Below are 12,190 nucleotides of genomic sequence, written 5' to 3'. Positions count from 1 at the left end.
GGCGGGACCGGCCGGACTGCCCTGTCCTGCCCGGGGGTGAGTACCTGCCGGGACGGGAAAGGACGAGGCAGAGCTTTCTTCGGGTGCCGAGCAAGGTTTGTCTTCTTTACCCCGGGCACAGCCGGTGTCGGCTCCCGGGACGGCAGCACAGCCGTATTCCTGAGCTCCGCTGAGCATCATCTGGCGTTCCCGCACGCCGCCGCGCCCGGAGCTGCTGCCGGAGGGAGGGCCGTGCTGGGCAGTGCCGGAGCCCGGGCTGGCCGCCCCTTCCCCTGCTGTCGGGAGCGCTCCGGTTCGTGCCCGGTGCTCGGCAGCCAGCCCAGCCGGCGAGACGGAGCGGCCGCGGGGCGGGCGGAGCGCTCGGCACCTCGGTTTAGCGTAAGAGTARACGAAACTGCCCCGTTTGAGTCGAGAGGGGAAGTGTGAAGCCCGGAGGCAGGAGAGATGGTAGGGAATGGGGACTGGGCTTTTGGGTCCGAAGGTGCCTTGCGCTAGCTCTGCTTCTCATGGAGGGTAAAAGGAATGGCTGGGTTTTCAGAGGATGAGAGAAAAACAGAGGCACTTTCAAATACGTGTATTCTCATCCAGTCACAACGGATGTCTGCATTTCCACTGCCTTGTTTGTCTGGCTTAACGAGTATTAACATTCTATTCRTAGTGCTCATACATGGTTATGAATAGCTCCAGAGCAGATTTTACAGAAAATTTGGTTTATATGCAAAATATAATAGCTTTTCCTTCTTTCTTGAGTGTCATCATGGCCAGATCTGGAAGTGGGTGCGAAAGTTAGCRTTCTTTGATTGCTTCCTATTAAATTGATAGTCATTTCCTTTCCTACCAAGAGGTACTGGCACTCGTGTGTCTGAGATAACTACATGTCACTCTGTAATACTGAGAAAGGAAATGACTAGAATAACAACACTGGCTGAAAACGGACGCTTGCATTTCTTGTTCCTGTTCTTTAGATGGTATTTTAGGAGCTGTCTTTYAAGCTGTCAGGGGTCAAAATGGCAATATACGACTTTTTAGGATGACAGTACAATTTGAAGGATGATGCTTACTTACCAGTGCTGATACTGTTTAAATAGTGGTGAAACTACAAGATGACCATAACTTTTTTTTTTATTCAGAGCAGACTGGAGGTCTAACAGATRAGCAGAATAAAGGTCATCCTTAGGAAAGGATGGTTTAGCTGCCCAATTCCTCTGATGACCTTTTTACTCTGACTGCCTTGTATGACCACTGCACTGACACCAGAATTGCATGTTCAGTCATAYGGTATCTGGTGTTTTGGCTGAGGCTAAAACTGCAAGTTTAACTTTGTTGTTGAAAGCATCTCCGTGAAGTAAGTAAGCATGTTGCAGAAGATCTCTTGAAACATTAAAATGAGTAAAATGTAGTACCTTCTGGACACTCAGATAAATATGCTGTGGAATGCAACAGCATATTCTATCAGTCCTGGAGGATTTGGGGGCTGTGGGCCTAGGCTCCATGTCTGTCATCTTCCACCATACTGTGACAGTAACCAAGACCTGCTTCAGAGGCAGAAGTGGTGCGTAAATAATGGAGAAGGAAGAGAATATGCTGAGTGAACAGAATCACCTGAATTTGTCCCCAGCACAGGCAGCACTGCATGAACATGTGTGCTTGCTGGACACACTGTGACACTAGAGGTGAGGGCAGTGAACAAATCATGGAAATGCGGGGCCACTGGGGGACTGTAAGACATTGCTTAATCCTTTTGGTGCACTGTAGCTGTGTGCCTAAACCAAGTCTGAGAGGGGTTTCTCTRTCTTCTCTCTTTGTCAAGGAAATTGTGCTTCCACAGAGAAATGGTCCGATTTTCAGCAAGTCACAGGCAATTCAACCTAGGTCTCATGTGTGAAACAAATCCATTACTTCAGTGTGTTTCTGGTGTCAAGACAGGGATCAAACTGACCATTTCCCTTTTATGTGTTGTAGTGCTGTATCTCTCTCCTTGGTCTTCTGAATGAAATCAACATAATTCTTTCAGCACCTCTTTCTCCAGGATTGTATTTTCTAAACTGCTTAGGGACAGTGCAAAATGCGCTCCCATTGACTTTCCTAATGTGGTAACTGGTGCAGCATGTACCATTGCAACTGAGGCCTTATCTGTGCCAAGCAGAGTAAAACCAGTCCTTCCCAAGCTGTCTCTCATATAAGACATGGGGTTTTGTTGTTTCTTTCACAATGGTATTATATTATGAACTTGTTTTGTTGCTTGCAATATATAACCCCACCAATGCTTTTCTGCTGCCAAACTAGGTGTTTCTTACTTTCTATCTGTATGAATAATTTTGTCTAAATAGGCCAGGCTTGTTGCTATTAAATTTCATTTTCTTTTTGGTCATTCCTCTCTTTGGTCATTCTCAAGATTACCTTAAATTCTCATCCTTTCTCCTTCACTGCCCCTACCAAATGCTTGCTTCTACTCCCTTCCAGTTCAGTGTCACGTGGAGACTGTACAAGCTCATGTTTGGTTCCACTCTCCAAGTTACTAATGGAAAATAAGGATAACCTCTGAGTGTGACAGAAACCCATCCTAATGGTGACATTAGGTTCAAAACCAGTTCTGATGGTGAGAAGACAACTGCTGTGACAAGTATGAAGGTGCTGGACCAGATACACTTTCTATTATCTTTTATCTGGCCCATCAATTTTCTTTGACACTGGTCCTCCCTATAGTTTGAGGATGACAGAGTGTGGTGCAGAAATTACTGAGGCAATGTTAATTTGATCCAATAAACTCATCTCAATACCAAATGTGGGTAAAAAGCTTCACTTTTTGCAGAGAAGCCATTTTTTGGATATGCTTGCATTTTGGGCTGCTCCCCAAGATATGGGCATGAACCAGGTCTGATCAGGAACATCATTCCCAGCGAGTGGCCTAGGGCTGGCTCCTGGGAACCCCCTCTTGGGTACTGGCAGGCGCTCCACATGAAGGGAGCAAGGCAATTTGGTTCCACCTCTGCTTTGATAGGCTAGATGAGATACCAAGACACTACATAATAACTACACAAGAGCTATCACACAGTGTTTGGCACCTACATCTAGGCCATATTTGTGTAATTTTATCAGAGAGAGAATGATGTCACACATCTTGACTTCACATGGCTTATCATGTGTGTCATTTTTGCTTTATCTGCTGTGACAACCCATTAATTGCCAGGATTATTCTCAAGAAGCTCATGTTCACAAAAGTCAAGGAATTACTGCATGCTCCAGCTTTTCCTGCTGCGCCTTTTCTCTGTGCAGTGTTTGTGATAGTGACAAACTCGCTTAAAAAGCAAGAAAAAAAGCTTTCTTGAGCTTTGGATATGCCTAGTCAGGTGTGTCCCTAATTACGTCTACATGTTGTCTTAACTTCACCGGTGCTTTGAATGGGCCTGTAAACACACATGGGCTGCTAAGTATCATAATTGCCATAAAGCCTGACACATCTTGGGGCTGAAGCTGTGGGTATGCACAGGTGGCTGTAGGGGTTATTTCCTGGCTGGAACTCTTGTGATGYAGGAACAGTTGTATAGATTTTGCAGTAGGATACCAAACTGTGCCTCATGCGTACCGGCCCACATGAGCAAATACCAAGGAAACACCCTGTATTTAACCTTAAAGCGTTTTTTTTGAAACCAAGAGTACTTGGTCTCAGATTTTTAACACTTTATCACAAGCCTTAAATATATGTGTTTTTTTAAAAAATAATGCAGTTGTGCTACTTCAAAACTGTAAGTAGAACATGTTGCTTGTGACTGATGATCACATGCGACCTCATATTTCTATCTGCATGCCAACATAATGTCTTAATCACTGATAAATACCACTGTGTGGTAACAATAGTAGTTACATAAATGTGGTATGTACACAGCTATTTCGCTGAGCCAATGTGTTTCAGGGAAGCCGAGGTGATTAATTAGATAATGTCTGCACTCATGGTGCCGTAGTGCCAGCTCTGCCTGTGAGTGTGTTGGCTAATTGCCTTGCASGGTGACTTGTAATGATGCCGAGCTGAAGTAATTGCCAAGAAATGTGTGAATGGCTGTCTCACTGTTTATGTCAGTGGTATGGTTCTTTCTTAACCATTTGCCAAGCCCTTGGAAGTACAGTTCATTCTCCTCTTCTCTCATCCAGGCCAATTTTACTTGAAGGYCTTGGTGTTTCCAGAAGGGCACCCTGCAGTGGTCAGCCTACAGTGCAGTGCACGGCAGGTACTGGAAAGCACTGAATGGGCAGCCACGGTGGAATTGGTTTTGTACCCCTTGGGAATAATACAATCCCTTGAAAGTTCACCTGCTCTTGTAATGTTGGTGGGTTTTTAACAAGCTGTGCACATTAAAACTGATGCAAGTCAGCTCACAGATCTCAAGGATTCCAAGGATTCAGCAAGTTTTCTATATCTGCAGTTGCTAACTACATATTCTGTTTCTGGTGTCCCTAGGAAAACAAAGTAGCCAAATTTGGGCTGTGCATTATCTTTCCTGTTCTTAACTTCCATTTAGATACAGAAGCATGAGGACTGCTGGAGAGAATTCCCAGTTTTGGGAGGGGGTTCAAACAATGTAAATGAAGAAACTGCTCTTGCTAATGAGCCATGCAGTGAAGATAGAGAAGCCTTTTTTGTCTATAGCCCTGTTACAATTGGTCCCCATCCACCCACCCAACACCAAAGCTAGTTACTATTGCTCATTTATGTGACTTGTGAGAAAAATGTCAAGAAGAGATACCGAGAATGCATTTAACTATCCAGTACTGAAAATTTGTCAGTGGTGATCCATAGCTCTCCAAATTTAGACAACCTAGTAAATAATAGCAGTCAACCTATGTAAAATAAGCTGTCCTCTCCAATGCAGGAATTTTTACTCTCATGGCTACTGARTAATAACAAATTAAAACTTCAGATTTTTTATTCATCTTATCTCAAATATGTGGAAAATGGCATATTATTGTGCATTTAGTGAACACCAGCAACATCTCATAGTTTTGGTACTAATGTCTGGGAAACCTGATAACCAGTTTACAGAAAAGACCAGAATGGTTAACCTTATTCCATACATCTGAGAAGTATGAAATGCACCCTCGATCCTTGAATTTATAATTATTGCTGTCATACAAAAATTGAGAATTCCTTTCCGGTGAGGAGATTGAGTACTGATAAAGGAACTGAGATAAGTCAAAGAAGAACCTCCAAAGCTATCYGTGTTCTAGCAACTATCATCTCATTTATTTGAGTTAGAGGCAGCAATCTGAATTTTAATTTTCCCTGCTGTTTTTCCCAGCCTCTATGGTAGGAAAGGAACCACTGGAGACTTGGAGACTCTGCCAACTGCAGAAGTAGCCTGCAAAGAATGGAGTCATCCCTACTTTTTTGAATATATCAGCTTGTAATAAACAAGTTGTCATGGCACAGAGAAGTTGACACTTCATGCAAGCTTTTGGGAAAAAATAATACCCTGAGACATTTGCAACTGCAAGTATTTGTCACTAGGGTGATGGAAGGTATAAAGGTGGTGTTCTGCTGTGCACAGGCTTTGATGAGCATGTGAGCTGGGTAGTGTAGTCTTCAGATACYCTTGCAACTTCTTGATGGATTTCTGTAGCTTTATAACTGGTGTTCAGTGAAGTCCTGAATACATTATGTCTATTTTTAAACATTGTGAAATCTGAGACATTCCAGAGAGGATGACTCCCTTTCAGTGAGGCCACAAAAAGATGTTGAAATGCTGATCTGTCATARTTAATATTGGAGGTGTATATAGATGTGTAGATGTGTATATAGGTAGTTAGATGTGATATTAAAACAGCTTGAAAAGGCAAACTGTCCTGATCGTTATACTATGATTTTTGGTGTTTCTGCAGGCTCTTATAGAGGAAGAGAGAAAAAAATAAGAGTGATTTGAAAAATTCAAGCCTGCTGTGCCACCTGTGATGGGCATGGTCAGGATGACAGGGAGTTTGGACTGAAAAGATGACTAGCACTGTGCTATAAGCCAATTACTCTTATGGAAAGAGGAAAGCCTATTGTAAAAAAAATTAAAAGAATGTTTTCCAAGTTAATATTGTAAAATCTATTATGAGACAACAGATACTGGGCAAAAACATTAAATCTGGTCCAAAACAATTATTTCCAGAACAKATGGTTACTAGAAAATTATTATTAAATCCGAGATTCCAACTTTTAAACAAAAGACCTCAGCTACATTTAACACTTTTTTACTTATGCATGACTTGCATTTTAGTGCAACAGCAGCACATTATTTGCCTTGGAATGGAGTGTGTTCAATTCAACAAGCCCATCTGAGTAGATTTCCMTCAGTACTACATCCTCTCCAAGCCATATGGGAAGTCACTGAAATGTGCTGACACACACTTAGCTATGCAGTAATTTTGCCTAGGAGCAGGTTTCTTTCTTAATTGTTCACCACTTGTTTTTTGGGTGATATCTGTTGTGTGTCATGCAATCAAAATCACATGCCATTCAGAGCCAGGATAAGCCACGTGGGTTCATATTAGGACTTTTACCTTCCAAGGAAAAGAAGAACTACTGACAGAAATTATTTTAAACWGGMTTGTTTTGAAATATCTTGTTCCTCAAAAAACTGAAGTAGAAGCTTCATCTTGTGAGGCCCTACTTGAGGCTACAAAGATTACTTACTACACTTTTGGTACCCCATAAGCTGRTATGAAGTAACAGCTGCCATTTATCAATGCTGAAAGAAGAAAAAATGTACACTGCCTTCCTTCCCAGCTGCTGGCCATGAAAATGGATGCTGTGCTGAAATTGCTTCATTATTTCACCATRTGTCCCCACACTCAGTGATCACAGATTCACAGAATATTCTGAATTGGRGGGRACCCACAAGGATCACTGAGCCCAGCTCTTAAGTGAATGGCCATRTAGGGATCGAGCCTGSATATACAAATGTTAAAGGTGAAATAAACATAGGTGTGCAACTTGTTTRTTTCTATAGAAATAACTTTTCATCCTTAAATTATTTCTGCACAGATAACAGGCTGCAGAACATTAGCATAGCAATRGAAATATGCTTTCTTTCCCTTCTGTATGTATATGGGTCTGACAAAAAGGTTTTATGCATATGCATAGCTACAGATYTTCAAAGTGGATTTTCTTTCTTATCTGAAATCCCATGTCATACACAGTTGTGTGGGGCTGCAGTCTTACTGCAACAGGAGCTGTTGCAATATGGATCTTTCTCATACATCATGGGAAAGCTAGTCAGTGTGATGATTAATGCCTGTTAGTGGCATAGTAACATGAAGAGATGAGTCCTGAACATGCCCTCAGCTGACTGTATTTGCTGGGTATCTGGCTTCAAAGTGTAACCTCTGCAGTCATCACCTGGCCTGTATTTCCTGTGCATGTGTTTGGGTGTATGCATCGCAATGGACTGCAGAAGGAACTTCATTTTTACAAGGACAGATTTACCTAGCCCAGAAATACAAACGTGGAAGTACATGTTCCAATTTGAATACACATAGTATTTTAAAATAAAATAAAGCTGACACCTAATCTAGTAAAACCTATACTCTGAGAATTAAGGCATTTATACACTTGCAGTTGTTGGTATGCCAGCATAGTTGCTGTCTTGATATTTTAATGCGTTAGATGTATCTTTTATAAACTTGCACAAGTAGCCAATATATTATTTAATGTTCATGTTCAAATTACCAAACTTTTGGCTAAGGCTGAGTACCAAGTAAGACCGGACCTTCGGACATTGTCTAATCCAGATCTGCTCAAAACACACTCTGGCAGTTTAGGTTGCTGAGGGCCATGTCAAGTAGAGTTTTAAATATTTTCAAGAATGCAGATTCCTGAACTTTTCTGGGCATCTTTTCTAAATGTTCAGGTTTTTTTTAAATTCATTCCCCTCTCTCACCTGTCTCCTATCTGTCTGGCTCTTCCCTTGTTTCCACTAAGGTCTTTTGCCTCTTGTGCTATTGCTGTGCATTTCCATGAAGGGACTAACCTTGCATTAAGTAGTTACTGATGTCAACAAGATCTTCCTTCAGCTTCCTRTCTTTCAGGCTGAACATTCCCAACTCACTCAGTCTTTCTTCATATGTCAAATGCTCCAGCACCTCTGACCATCTGGACTTATCGCCGTGTGTTTTTGATGAGCAACATCCATGGCTGTGGTCTCTCAAGTGTCAGACAGGAGGGTTCCCTTCTTTCTTCACTTTTGCTACTCCAGCCTGGCACATGTTCCAGTTCATGCCTACCAGCACACCAAGGTTCTGCACAGCTGCTCCCCAGTCAGGTTGCTTCCCAGTCCCAACTTGCTGCACCTGGCACTGTATGGAGGGAGAAACTGATGCTTATTGAGATCTGAGGCTGTCCCTAACAACCAGTAATGTTGCTGTTATATATATTGCTGTTCTAATTACAAACAATGCTATCAACATATACYTAGATGCAAACTTTGCTGAGTAAAAAGAGCATCTGATAACAGCTTTTCTACATGTTGATTTGTTAAGTTGATATGTTTCAAATTGCTGTTCCCYCTTGCTCTCCCTGCCTATTTGTTTCAGCTCTTTAGTGTCAGTTGTGTCCCGGACACCATCCAAGGAATGCTTGRAAGTTATTGTTCTCTCTTGGGAAGATCTAGTTCTCCTTTGTTTGAAATAAGAATTTGAAATTGGAGAAGACCTCTGTGGTGATACATTCGAGCTTACTGTTTTTCTTTAAGTAAAAAATCCTGAAATTCTCCCAAATCCTGAGTTTCTCAAAGCAACAGTTTCTAAATGCCCCAAATAAATTTATTGTGTTTCTTGAGCAAAAGATGCTCAAGAAAGCTGAAATCTAAATATTTTCTTGAACCTCACAAATCTCTTCAGCCAGGGTTGCAAATGCTAACCTGTGGMGTACTTGAGTATGTTCAGCATAAAGCCAAACAGGCGTCCTCTATAATTTGTGGTGTTTGTGGCCTAATAGGGTGCTGAAATATGGGCATAAAGTTACTCACTTCCTGTCCTCCTATCCTGTCCGGGTACAGTGTGTAGACAAGGAAGAGCATCTTGAGAATGAGGTAGGAAGCAGGCAAAGTGATGCACTTTAGAAAAGACTGTAAAAGACAGCACTTGGGGAGAATGAAAGGAGGCGCCAAAAAGTCCCTGATTTTGCGGGACTCTGAAGTTAGGCCTAAAGAGATGGCATCCATTTGTTAGGACAAAAATGTGAACACTTTAGCTGTGGAGCCTAAATATATAGGTCCTCAGTGCAGAGTTAAAAGATACTACTATTGACAACCTTGAAACATAAGTTTTGYTAYGTAGATACAAAYAATGTAGACTTTTAGAACTAAGTASTGGGAARCTGGGAGAACTCAGGGTGAAGATTATCAGTGCAACTGTTACTTGATCCCTCTGTTCCTCTCACAACTAGACTCTGCTGGATCTGCTGGATCACGGAGATCGTGTGTGATGCTGTCCATGTCACTGGAGGGTTCTTCACAAGTGCCTTGATCAATGTGCTCCTTCATTGATGTCCACTTTGTTCCTTCACGATCTTACTCAGCAAAGTGCTCGAGGCTTGCAGCAGTGACTGAAGTCAGAAGGAKCTGACTTCTGAACATTCCAGGTACGAAGAATTGTGCTTGAAGTGTCTCAAGTGAGCGTCATAATTCATGCAGAGTGACAGTGTTGTCCTTAAAGACTCTGGGCTGAAACCTGACTTGTGGGGCTGTTAGATTTGCCTTTWCCAAAAGACTGATAGGAGTTCATGGAACTTTCCAAAGATTTTGCAGAGGAAGTCTTTGAGGAAATGAACAGTAGCAACAYGGTAAATGAGATAGCATGAACTGAATGATGAATATTCAATTTTATTTTGTACAACTTTTATTCAGCATGTACAGACTGTAGGTAGAGACTTGGTGGAAGTGATAGTACATAGGCCAGTGTTTAATTGCATGATCTTTCTGTGTGCAGGCAACATTGTGGTGCRATCCAAGGTCACACTTGACAGCTCCTTACTCTCCTTTTAATGTTTGACTTTTTAACATTTAATACTGTTGTATTAAAATTTTTTAAAGYGCAGTATTTTTAGAGATGCTGCAGAACTAGTATACACAGTTTACTACAGCATAAGCATTTGCTTCTCATTTCTTCCTAGGGAAGGAAGGGTAGTCCTACTCTTACAAAATTATGAGTTTATTACCCAGGAACTCTTACTCAGGTTTTCTCTTTGTATTTTCTTTGTCATGGAAAATGAAATGAAATCATTGTTGAGCCAGTTGTTAGTCTGCTCTCTGTGTAAGGCTGATGAAATTTAACTTTTCTTAAATTTAAGGAATGGTAAGCACAAAGTTCACAGAACCAAAGAATAGTTAGGGTTGGAAGGRACCTTGGTCATCAACCAGTCCAACGCCCCCRCCAAGGCAGGATCACCTAGAGCAGGTGACACAGGAATGTGTCCAGGTAGGCTTTGAATGTGTCCAGAGAAAGATTCCATTACCTCCCTGGGCAGCCTCTTCCAGTGCTCTGCCACTCTCAAAGTRAAGAAGTTCTTCCTCATGTTGAGGTGAAACTTCTTGTGTTTTAGTCTATGGCCATTGCTCCTTGTTCTGTCACTGGGCACCACTGAAAGAGTCTGGCACCATCCCTTTGGCACCCACCTTTGAGATGTTTCCATGCATTAATGAGATCCCTCTCAGCCTTGTCTTCTCCAGACTAAACAGGTCCAGCTCCCACAATCYGTCCTCATAATAGWGATTCTTCACACCCCTAATTATCTYTGTGCCCCTCTGCTGAACCCTCTCTGGTAGATCCTTTTCTTTTATGTACTGAGGAGCCCAGAATGTGTTCAGTGTAGTCCATAAAAAACATCGTTTGCTCTTTCCAAATGTAGATGATAAACAGAATAAACTACTGAACACCCCCGTTTTTCCATGCTGTCTAGAAAGGGGTCTACTATTTCCAGACAGGAAGGGTAGATATTCTCACTGCCTAAGTGCCTCTAGGCCAACTTGGCCATACAGTTTTAAAGCAAGGTMAATCTGAAAACCTGACTTTCAAACTGTACCACACGTTTTACTTTTTACTTTTCAGATGGAGATTCTTCATCTTGATGTTGTAGCATGAGGTGAAAGTCTTGATATTATTATTGCTAAGGAAGGACATGGRAAAATTTGAATTTCCTAAAACTTTCTCTGTGTGATTGAGTTGAATCTATGTGGTTTATGGTTTAAATTCAATTAACTTGCATATGTGCATTCCTGAATGAAGGCTCTTCTCTCAGGATATTAATTGCTWGTAAAAGAATTGGTTTAAGTTGAAATGCACCTTTTTTTCTTCAGTATAAGGGTGATCCTAATCAGGACACCTATCTAGACCAGTATATACCCCCAATGAAATCTTATGAGCCCAAGAAGCTGTGTCTGCTGACAGTGATGGAATCTTTCCGATCACCTTCCCGACATCTTTAACACATCTAACAGTCCCATGACACAGATTATAAATTTGCAGCTTTAGTTCATATTAGATTTAGGTCTATTATACTGGGTATGTACACAGGTGACTTTTCTTAACCTGGGAATAATTGATGAWCCTATGAAGGGATGTGCTGTTCACAGTGGAAAGCATGTTTGTTAATGCTGTGAATATACTTTAATTCCTAGAAAACCAAAAATCAGTCCTCCAAATAGAGGGATCTAGAGATATCCTGCTTGGTGATGCTTCTTAAATTGATTCTCTTTCCTACTGATTTAAAGGAGGTCATGGGATGTACAGCACTTGTGATGAAAAATTTTCATCTTCCTGCTTGCTGAAACTGTTGATGCAGGGTCCRTGCTGAAGTTTTCAGAATTCATGTTCTACAAAGACTATAGGTCTAGATTTCACATAAGCAATRTGCTTTAAGGAGACTTATGTTTTGTTACCATGAAACTGGTCTGCCCAGATTACTCATTTTGTGGTTKTTAAATGAAATTTGTAGTTAAGCATGTCTGAGGCAAACAGAAAATGGATCCTGATCAGTAACAAATARAGTGTCACTTCATTGCTTCAGTAAGGTGTTTGCATTATACAAAAAAAAGAAGGGTTGGATGGATGGCTTTAATTATAAAGTGCTGCCGTTGCTGTGGGTTTTTTTGATACCTGATACTCTGTGGTCAATGATAGCATCTGGAGACACTGAAGTTGCTTGTCTTTTTTTTTT

General features: G+C 41.5%; 1 protein-coding gene across 2 annotated transcripts in view; it reads left to right on the top strand.

Moving 5' to 3' along the window:
* STX11 (syntaxin 11) overlaps positions 1–12,190 on the top strand; it is a 15,898-nt gene continuing 3,708 nt past the window's right edge. Inside the window, exons 1-2 of one of the 2 annotated variants that reach the window (XM_057364026.1) lie at positions 1–36; positions 9,422–9,616. The gene's annotated coding sequence lies outside the window, so the exon portion shown is untranslated. Of the gene's footprint in view, positions 37–8,146; positions 8,388–9,421; positions 9,617–12,190 lie in introns of those variants that run through there. The other variant, XM_057364027.1, reaches the window with a different exon arrangement.

The sequence above is a fragment of the Malurus melanocephalus genome, unplaced genomic scaffold (genome assembly GCF_030028575.1).
Source record: "Malurus melanocephalus ecotype Western Australia unplaced genomic scaffold, MMel_1.1 scaffold_33, whole genome shotgun sequence".
Lineage (NCBI taxonomy): Eukaryota > Metazoa > Chordata > Aves > Passeriformes > Maluridae > Malurus > Malurus melanocephalus.
Note: the sequence above shows the minus strand (reverse complement) of the source record. Positions and strands in the feature narration are given on the sequence as shown.